The following is a 10,240-nucleotide window of genomic DNA, read 5'->3' as shown; positions in this document are numbered from 1 at the left end:
CAACTAACTATATTTTTTTAGAACCACAACTAACTATATTCAAATTTATATTAGTTTAATATGTTTAAACCCAAATCAATGGTAAAATTTTATGTGTCAATGACAAAAAAATTATGTTAGCTTGAGGCCCGTTATATCAACCAAATCCAGCTAATTATACTTACTATTTTGTTTAATTTTATTTTAGCCTGGGGTGATTATTATTTTATTTTAGACCGAATGGATAATATGTATTATTTTATTTTATTTTGATAACATAATATCGACACCACAAATTTCCTTTCAATTTTTTTTGTTATAATCCGTTCCATTAATATAATATTTTTTGCGGGATCAATAATATTTATTATTTGATTTTAACCTGATTCTTCAAATACAACTAAATATATGTAGTTTTTTTTAAATTTTTTTATTTAAAATCGGATCAATAGTATAATTTTGTTTAGCCCGATCGACTGAAATTTATATATTATATTTCTTTTAACGAAAAATATTATACAAATTATAATTATGTTATGAATATTTCTCTATTTATGTAAGTATTTTATTTTAAATATCACTATAATTACGGTGACCAGACCGACTACCAACCAAACTTTCATTATTTCATCTTTAATGCTGAATCGGGTTAGAAACAAAATCAAAATTTGAAAGGTAATTCGTTGATCGATATAATGCCATTATGCTAAAACAAAATAAAATATATCATTTATTCGATTTAAAACATAATAATATTCACCGAGCTAAAATAAAATTAAAAAAGTTAGATGTAATTAGCCGGATTTGGTAGATAAAGGGCATGTGGCTAAAAAAATAATGTATATTATCGATTTACGCTAAAATTAAATTCAAATTAAAGATAATTATTATATTAAGGGCAGTGGCTGCGGGTTACCATTGATGACTCAGATGATGACTTTACTGAGGATGCCCCGAAGGAGGAGACTGACCTTCCTGTCCCCATAGCTGATGACGTTGAGATGCCCCAGGGAGATGACTTAGGCTGGAGGGATGTAGAGATGTACGCTCTCCCGACTGTTCGCTCTCCTACACCACACCAAGGGATGCAGAGTCCTTTGCCCTATACTGATGATGACGAGGAGGATGGGATGGACGCATAGACCTACGAGGCTTATGACATATCCTCTAACAACCCAGACTCACCTCTACCACCCCCGGCGACCATACATGTAGCTGTACACGACTGGATAGTGGCTCAGCTTAACGCTGAGATCACTGCGGCATCTGCCCACATTGTGGAATTTCGCCAGGCACTGACAGCTGAGAGAGCCATCAGACTAGGATACCCAGGGGACTTCAGAGCTGCTTCCCCAGCCATAGCCCGCAGAGAGATTGATGGGATCGAGCTCCGTACCCGGGTTCAGATGAGGATGACGGCGGTTGGAGCATACATCCCGGTAGTTGACGCAGAGCTGATGTTGGCAGGAGTGATGATGAGGGTGTGTGACCTCACGCGCAGTGACAGTGACTGAGGGACTAGTGACTATTTATGGATCTTGAAGAAGGCTGGGTGACTTGTCACCAATTTTGATAGGATAGCTGGTAGTAGATAGCGTTCCTAGCCCTTCAGGGTGCACGACTTATGTATTTGTATTTCAGTATTCAGAATAAGTAATGATGCATTATAATCATGCCATGTATGAACTCGATAGTCGTTTTGTCCCCAAAATATAATTGGGAGACCCTATGGTATATATATCTAGCAGTTATTAAGAAATTAATTTTCATATTATTGCACTTGATAAAAACATGCTAGATAATAAATGACATGCTTACATATGAATAAATTAATCCAATGGTAAAATTATTGCAACTATATTGATAAATTTTCATTATCAGAACAATGTCACTTCGTAGAAGAGGAACCAGGGCATAGCCCGCATAATCTGTTAACCAACAACAGAATGAACCTGACCCTGTAGTAAATGAGGAAAGTGAAGAAGACCTAGACTATACTGAATATGATGAGGAAGAATATGTAGAAGAAGAGGCTGAGGATACCCATCAGGGAGGGAACCCCATGAATGATTTTATGGAACTTTTAAGAGCAAACCTGAACCAACAGCCCATTCCGCCACAGCCGCATGCTGCCCAACAGACTGCAGCCACTGCCTTCAGGGCATTCAAATCCCTCAAACCTCCAGAGTTTCTAGGTTCTGCCGACCTCGTTGAAGCACGGGCCTGGCTCAAGGAAATAGAAAAGTCCTTCGAGATACTAAGTGTGGAAGAACGATACATGACCATTTTTGCTTCTTACATGCTGAAAGGAGAAGCTAATTACTGGTGGGAGTCCAAACGAAACTTCGAGACTGATGTTGTGATTCCATGGGATAGATTTACCCGACTGTTCTTAGACAAGTATTTCCCTAGGTTTATGGAAACTCATATGGAGATTAAGTTTCTAGAGTTGAAACAGGATAAGATTATTGTGGCATAGTATGAGGCCAAGTTCACCGAGCTGTCAAGATTCGTGCCTGAGTTCCTGAATACCGAAGAGAAGAAAGCGTGAAGGTTTCAGCTTGGTCTAAAACAGTGGATCCAGAACCGAGTGGCAGTACTAGAGCTGACAGATTATGCCACCTTAGTGCAGAAAGCCTCGATTATTGAAGCTGGCAGTGAACAAAGTTTGAAGGAAAAGGAAAATAGAAAGAGGAAGATAGGAAGCCAAGGAGGAGGAACCGGGAACAGGATCCTTCCAAGCAGGTTCGTCAGGGGAGTGGTGTCCCAACCTGTGCACGACCCCGGATTCAGAAAGGCCCCAAGTGAGAGTGTTGGCCAGGGCGACGGACAATCTAGGGCAACATTTCATAGCCAACCCCGCGCCCCAATACCGGAGTATCAAACCTGTAAGAGGCGACACCTTAGAGTGTGCAGCCAGGCGAGAGCCCCTTTGAAATGCTATAAGTGTGGTCAAATCGGATACCTTTCTAACAACTACAACCAACCCAGCGTGACATATTTCCAATATGGGAAAGTAGGACACATGAGGAAGGATTGCCTGACATTGAAGCCCCCAGCCTCAGGGATGAGCAGAGCTGTATCCAACCGACCCCCAGCTACTAGGACCTTTAACATGACCGTTCAGGATGCTGTCCGAAACACGGACGTGATAGCAGGTACCCTTCTGTTAAATTCCGAACATGCAAATGTCCTATTTGATTCTGGAGCAACTAAGTCATTTATATCTCAAGATTTTGCTAAAAAATTAAAACTTAACGCCATACCCTTACGTGAGGTATTACAAGTGGAAATAACAAACAAAGAAATAATTCATGTGAATCAAGTACACCCCAAATGTGAGTTGAAATTAGAAGGGAAGGTCTTTGAGGTTGACCTAATCCCATTTGTGTTAGGAGAATTTGATGTAATCTTAGGAATGGATTGGTTATCCAGTAATGGAGCGCAAATAAATTATGAGCGGAAGAGGGTGAAGATAAGAGTGCAAAATGGAAAAGAAGTAGTGTTTAGAGGTCAACGACAAACCCAGAAATTTTTGACCATACTACAGGCAAAAAGATTGTTAAGAAAAGGTAACGAGGCCTATTTGGCTTATGTGATGGATACTAAGAAGGAAGTTCCTAACATACAGGACATACCCATAGTGAATGAATTCGAGGATGTGTTTCCAGAGAACTTACCAGGATTTCCACTCGACAGAGAAATAGAATTTGCCATAGAATTAGCACTAGGGACAAAACCAGTGTCCACGGCCCCTTATAGGCTAGCCCCGGTTGAGATGAAGGAATTAACTTCTTAACTGCAAGAATTATCAGATAATGGAATGATAAGACCCAGTGTGTCGCCATGGGGAGCGCCAGTACTGTTTGTAAAGAAAAAGGGCGACCGTATGTTAGGTCACACAACACTGTAGAAGGGGTTGAATACAGTGTAGAATACAATCAAATCGATTTCGAACACAAGTAACAGTAAACAAATATATTCAATATAATAAACTCTATTACAATGGAACTGTTCTCTCTTAGTGATGAACAAATATCACGAGAGCTGCTAGGTTACAATGTATGATCTTCTCGATAATGATAACACATATAGTGTAAACCTATGTCTGTGTTTATATGGTACACAGTTACAAGATAACTTCTAACTGATATGGAATATTATTCTGTCTCCCAAAATATATCAGTCAGATATCTTATACAATTCTTTCAGTCCTCTAACTCTTTCCATGCATATCTTCTTTTTGTATTAGTCTTGATCTTCTTTCCTGTAAATCAGCTTCCTTCCTTAACTGTTAGTCCTACCGTACTTAAGTTCTGATATTCATCTTCTGATATTTATCTTCTGATAATCTAAGTTCTGATATCCTTAAGTTCTGACTTCCAGTAAATACTGATTCCAGTAAGTACTGATATTTCCTGTTTGTTAAGATCTGAAAACTAAACATGAAATATATTAGACATGACATCTCAAATATATCTAACAATCTCCCCCAACTTATAAATTGTACAAAATATACAAGTTAATAGATTTGATGATGTCAAAAACATTTAAGTTCAAATGCAATAAGAGTTTAATAAGACTATTAACTACAACTTACAGTCCTTATAGCTTTACCAACTTCACTGGAACAATTTGAATCCATAATGATTCTTAACAAAATCTCTTACTAGCTTATCTTCTGCTTTCCTAAAAAATTCAACTAACTGTGCTTTAACCTGCATCAGTTCTTCATCTTTACTATCACCAATTTGACAATTGGCTGTTCTGAGAGCTTGAATTGATGTTCTTTCAAGTCCATCACCAAGTCTGATAACTCTAGGATGTGAAGAGTTTTCATTATAACATAAGCATTTTCCTTTCAGAATAACTTCTACCTTAGCAGAATTCTTCAGCATAGGAATTTCTCTTCCATCACCTTCAGTAATCATTGGTACATACTGAGAAGTCTTTGTTCCAGATATTCTGAATAGATCTCTTATAGCCTTCAAAATGTATTCTGACCATCTTCTTGTAACATCAGATTTTACTTCCAGAAGATAGTGAATATGTTGAAGTTCTCTGACAGACTTCTTTAGCACATCAGTATCAACTAGTCTGTAAGTTAATCCATCATAGAGAAATAAAATCAATTTCTCCTTTAGATTATCCTTATCATGAGCATCTATCACGATTTGAGCAGACAACACTTTGTCAAGGTGCTTTTGTTTGATTTGTTCATATGGTTTGTCTATCAACATGAAAGGATCTGTTAGAGTAACTTCTACTCCTGCTTGTATCTTCTCTTCATCAGAACCTAATCCAGCTTTTTCTCTAGGTTGCTTGGATCTCAATCCAAATTTTGCAAGTTGATTCATCAAGAGATTGGATTTTGGTTCAACTGGAGTAGCTTTCTTCCATAACAACTTCTTCTTATCAGCAATTGTCATCTTTTCCAAATTAACTTGATCAGAATTTGTTATTTCTTCTGTAGCTTGCTGTTCTTCATTCTGAACAACTTGAGCAGTGTCAGAGGTTATTTTAGATTCTTCAATTATCTTTCTTCTCTTCAGAATTTGAACAGTTTCATCTTCTATCAAATTATCATCATGCATTGTAGTTTGATAGACTGGAATGGAAGAACTTATCTTTTTCTTAATCTTTAAAGGTTCACTAACCTTTTCTTTTCCTTTTGACTTAGGATCAATCTCAGTTTGTGATCTAGTATTGGACTTTGAAGTCTTAGAATTTGACTTTTCCCTGACCACAATGCCTTTTTCCTTAGGCCTTGGAGGTTTCTTTGTATCAGAAGCTTTAGACTTAAGATTTGTCTTCTCAGCTGCAAATCTAGCTTCTTCCTCCTTGAGAGTTTCCAAATCCAATTCTGGATTTTGTTTCAGAAATAATCTTCTAGCTATCTCCTCATCAAGTGTCTGGATTTTAGGATTTTTGTAATAAACAGTAGTCTGCTTCCCCTTTAGCTTCAGAGTTTGTAAAAACTTCTGAGAGTCTTTAGATCCTGACTGAATCAGAATATCAGAACTTGACATCAGACTTTGTTTATCAGAACTTGACTTCAGACTTTTAGCATTCACAGCATCAGAACTTGACTTGTTCTGTGTAGAAGATTTTCCTTGAACTTTTCCTTGACCTTTACTCTTATCAGAGTTTCCCTGGTCATCACCTTTATCATCCTTTTTCTTCAGTATTTCAGTAGGTTAGCATTTGGACTTAACTACCTTCTCCCCCTTTTTGGCATCATCAGAAAGTAAGAGAGAAAGAAGAAGTTCAACTGAAGATTGGATTTCTTCCAATTGAGCTTTCTGAGAAACTTGGTTAGCCAGGACCTCATCAATTTGGGCATGTTGCTTCTCTTGAATCTTCTCAATGGCTTCAATTTTCTCAAGAGTAGGTTTGATATATCTATTCTTGTCAAGCTGAAGCTGTAGATCTAGCTTATCAGCATGTTCCTTTAGTGTATCAACCTTCTCATGAGTAGAAGAATGTAGACCTTGAAGATGTTTGGTAGATAGAACAGTGATCTTGAGTTGTGTCTTCAAATCAGCATTTGTGAGCAACTCATCAGCTTTAGCAATATGCTCTGTCAGAATGTTAGAACTTGGAATAAAATCAGTGTCATTCCACTTCTTGGTCCACTCCACACCTCTGTGAGTATCCTCCCAAGGAATAGGTGCTTCCTTTTCAACAAATTTCTTCACCAATTCTTCCTTTCCCAGAATGGGAACTGGAGTCTCAACAGAAACATTGTCTTCAGAACTTGAGGAAGACTCATTATGTTCTGAAAGCACAACAGTATGTGAAGCAACTGGAGATTCAGGAACAGCTTCATTTAAATTCTGAACATCAGAATTTATCTCCAGAGCTGGTGTGGTTGATGTAGATGGTATCTCAGCATTTAAAATTGCAAAATGAGTTGGAGATTGCTGAGCTTCTGTAGATGGAGCTTCCAGATAAAGAACATTTGGTATATTCAAATTGTGAATATCTATCTCAGAGTTTTTAGTTTGTTCTTTAGCATCATCTGTAGCTTTAATAGGAGAGACATGAGGGGTTATAACTATATCAGTAGCAGTGTCTTTGGCTTGAGCTGGATGGGCTTCAATGATAATTGGTTCTTGTGAGATCAGAGATGCCTGATTCCCTTCCTCAGCTTCAGTTGAATCCTAAGATATAGGCTTGGCCTTGTACCTTTCTGCCCTCATTTTCTTTAGTCTCCTTGAGAGTGAAGGAGTTGCTTTAGCACCTTCAGAACTTACAGATTGCTTTTTCAAAGTATCAGAACTTTGAGCTGCAGTTTCTTTCTGAGAGGTAACATTCTCAGCTCCAACTATCACAGGTTCTGATGCATGAATCCGTGCTTCAACTATTTCTCAAATCATCACAATTTATTATTGACCATAATTTTAATCAAAACATTCATCAAAGGATAAAGTTCAAATAGATGAAGTAAAGATTAACAAATTATAATTAGAACATGCACAGTCACATAATATGAGAGAAACAGAGACTAAATCTTGCAATTAAGGGAAATTTCATTAATATATCAAACGAGTACATATCATGAAATTTATAGATTACATGCAAAAATTACAAGATAGTCCTAGTCTAAGAATCTTAACATCAACAACCTTAGTCCTAGTCTAAGAAAACCTATCGACTAGTTCCTCCTGCTGTTGGCAAAGAGCCCTGTAAGACGGATGATCCGTTCTTGCTGAAGGAGAGCCTCTCTCCTTTCTTCTTCCAATTGATCAAGATGAAGCTGGTAGTCCATCGAAAAGAACAAAAGGTTTGTGTGAACCTTTTATGGAACAGAGTTCCAGAGCTCTTTAGAAATGGCGGTGACATGCCACTCCTGTTGCCAGTCATCATAACTTAACTCTATATTAAAAGTTTCATAGTTCATGAACAAATTGAAAAGAACCATTTTTGTTTATGAAGAAGAAAAATGATGAGAATTAAAAGAGAGAGTGAGTTTGTGAGAAAATAGAAGATGATTTGGCTGAGATGAATTGTCGATTTAAATAGCCAATGGAATACCAAGGGACGCGAGGACTGTTTAACGATTAAGAGTAAAACATAATGATGCCTCATCTCCCTAGACCAATGTGTAATAATAACAGTCAGTAAAAAGTAAAAGCAGGAGTTAATGGGCATAAGAAATAAACAATAATTACTGCGCACATGCAGTTTTTCAAGACAAACACGTTTACCACTAACCCATAATGATTATGACTGTTTTTATCTTACCCACATATATTCTGATTTAAATATGACTGTTTCAGTTTTTACCACAAATAAGTCAAGTAAAGAATAATGCCACGTAAGCATCAAAGATTCCATCAGGATTTAATATCAGAACTTAAACTTATATCAGATTTTAATAGTCATCAGAATATGGCTTCTGAACTCAAAAAGTGAATATCTTTTTCTGTGATTCTTCATACAAATACTGACTTGTTTTCTCCAGAGTTTAATCATCAGAACTTCCATCAGAACTTGTCCTTAGAATTTATGCAAGTGACACTTAACTGTTTTTCAAAAACAACTTAATCACCACAGTAATTTTCATCATTCATATGGAGTGAAAGTGTGTGCATTCAGCAGAATATCAGATAAAGATTAAAGTCTGATAAACTTCAGTACATCTTAGAAATAAGGCATAACTAAGAAAAGTGCTTAAAATCTGTCAACAATCATGAAGTCTACTATAGAACAAATTTATGCAAGAGTCCACCTCAACTATTTTTGCTCATTTTATGCATCTTTTGAAATTCCTTTTTACAGTGACTTCTCAGTGTAAGTGAGTCACGATTGCTTATCAGAATTTATGCTGTTGTCATAGTATTTCTCCAGTAATCAGAGAATGTGAAAAGTCACCAAGAAAATTTATTTGCTTTTCTAATGCATATTACTTAATACCAGCAATGCACTTGGGTCTTCCCTCCCACATATTTACTCTAGATCTCAAAGGAGTACCTGACTTTTATTTTCTTTCTTTTCTTTTCTTTTGATAAGTGAGGCTTATCAACATTTAGTTCATCCTTAAGATTTATTGACATCAGAATTTGACAGATAAGAAGCAAGAATCTAGTTTTTGACTTAGTAATAAGATACACAAAGTAAACTTGACTAAGCTCAAAATCAGAATTTGCTTCTGTTAATGAGTTTCCACATAAATAACTAATTCAAACATGGGATTTCTAGTATGTTAAAGACTACTAGGTCAGCGTCTAGCACAATTATCCTCATTGGATTGAATAGTCACAAATCATTCAAAACACTATCAGAGTTTAAAGATCCACATCAGATAACAATCAGTATTTAATGAATTTTAATAAAAGAACAGATTTCATGAAGATAAGACAATCTGTAAACACTGATAATAAAGTCTGATGCATGAGAACAAAAACTAAGCAGATTTAGAGAAAGAACCTGAAACCATATCAAGTTCATTTACCAGTCTTGTAAAAGTAGCTTCACATAGTGGTTTGGTGAAGATATCTGCTAGTTGTTGATCTGTTGGAACAAAATACAATTCCATTGTACCTTCCATCACATGTTCCCTTATGAAATGGTACCTAATTCTGATGTGCTTTATCATTGAGTGTTGAACTGGATTACCTGTCATAGCAATAACACTTTGATTATCACAGTAAATAGGAATTTTAGAAAATTCTAACCCATAATCCAGTATCTGATTCTTCATCCAAAGAATCTGTGCACAACATCTTCCTGCAGCAATATAATCTGCTTCTGCAGTTGATGTGGAAATTGACTTCTGTTTCTTGCTAAACCAAGAAACCAATCTGCCTCCATGAAATTGGCAGCTTCCACTAGTATTTTTCCTGTCTATTTTGTATCATGCAAAATCTGCATCTGAGTAACCTATTAGCTTAAAATCTGATTCTCTTGGATACCACAATCCCAGATCAGCTATACCCTTAAGGTACTTGAAAATTCTTTTCACAACTATCAAGTGAGGTTCTCTTGGATCAACCTGAAATCTTGCACAAAGATAGGTAGCGTACATGATATCAGGTCTATTTGCAGTTAAATAGAGTAAAGAACCAATCATACCTCTATAGTTAGTAATATCTACTGGTGAGCCAGTATCTTTTATCTAACTTGGTTGCAGTGGCCATGGGAGTGGATGTAGTTGAAGAATCTTGCATTCCAAATTTCTTCAAAAAATTTCTGGTGTACTTGGATTGACATATAAAAGTACCTTCTTCTTTTTGCTTGACTTGAAGGCCCAGAAAAA

This window comes from Apium graveolens, chromosome 2 (genome assembly GCF_009905375.1).
Source record: "Apium graveolens cultivar Ventura chromosome 2, ASM990537v1, whole genome shotgun sequence".
NCBI lineage: Eukaryota > Viridiplantae > Streptophyta > Magnoliopsida > Apiales > Apiaceae > Apium > Apium graveolens.
This window is presented reverse-complemented; position numbering follows the sequence as displayed.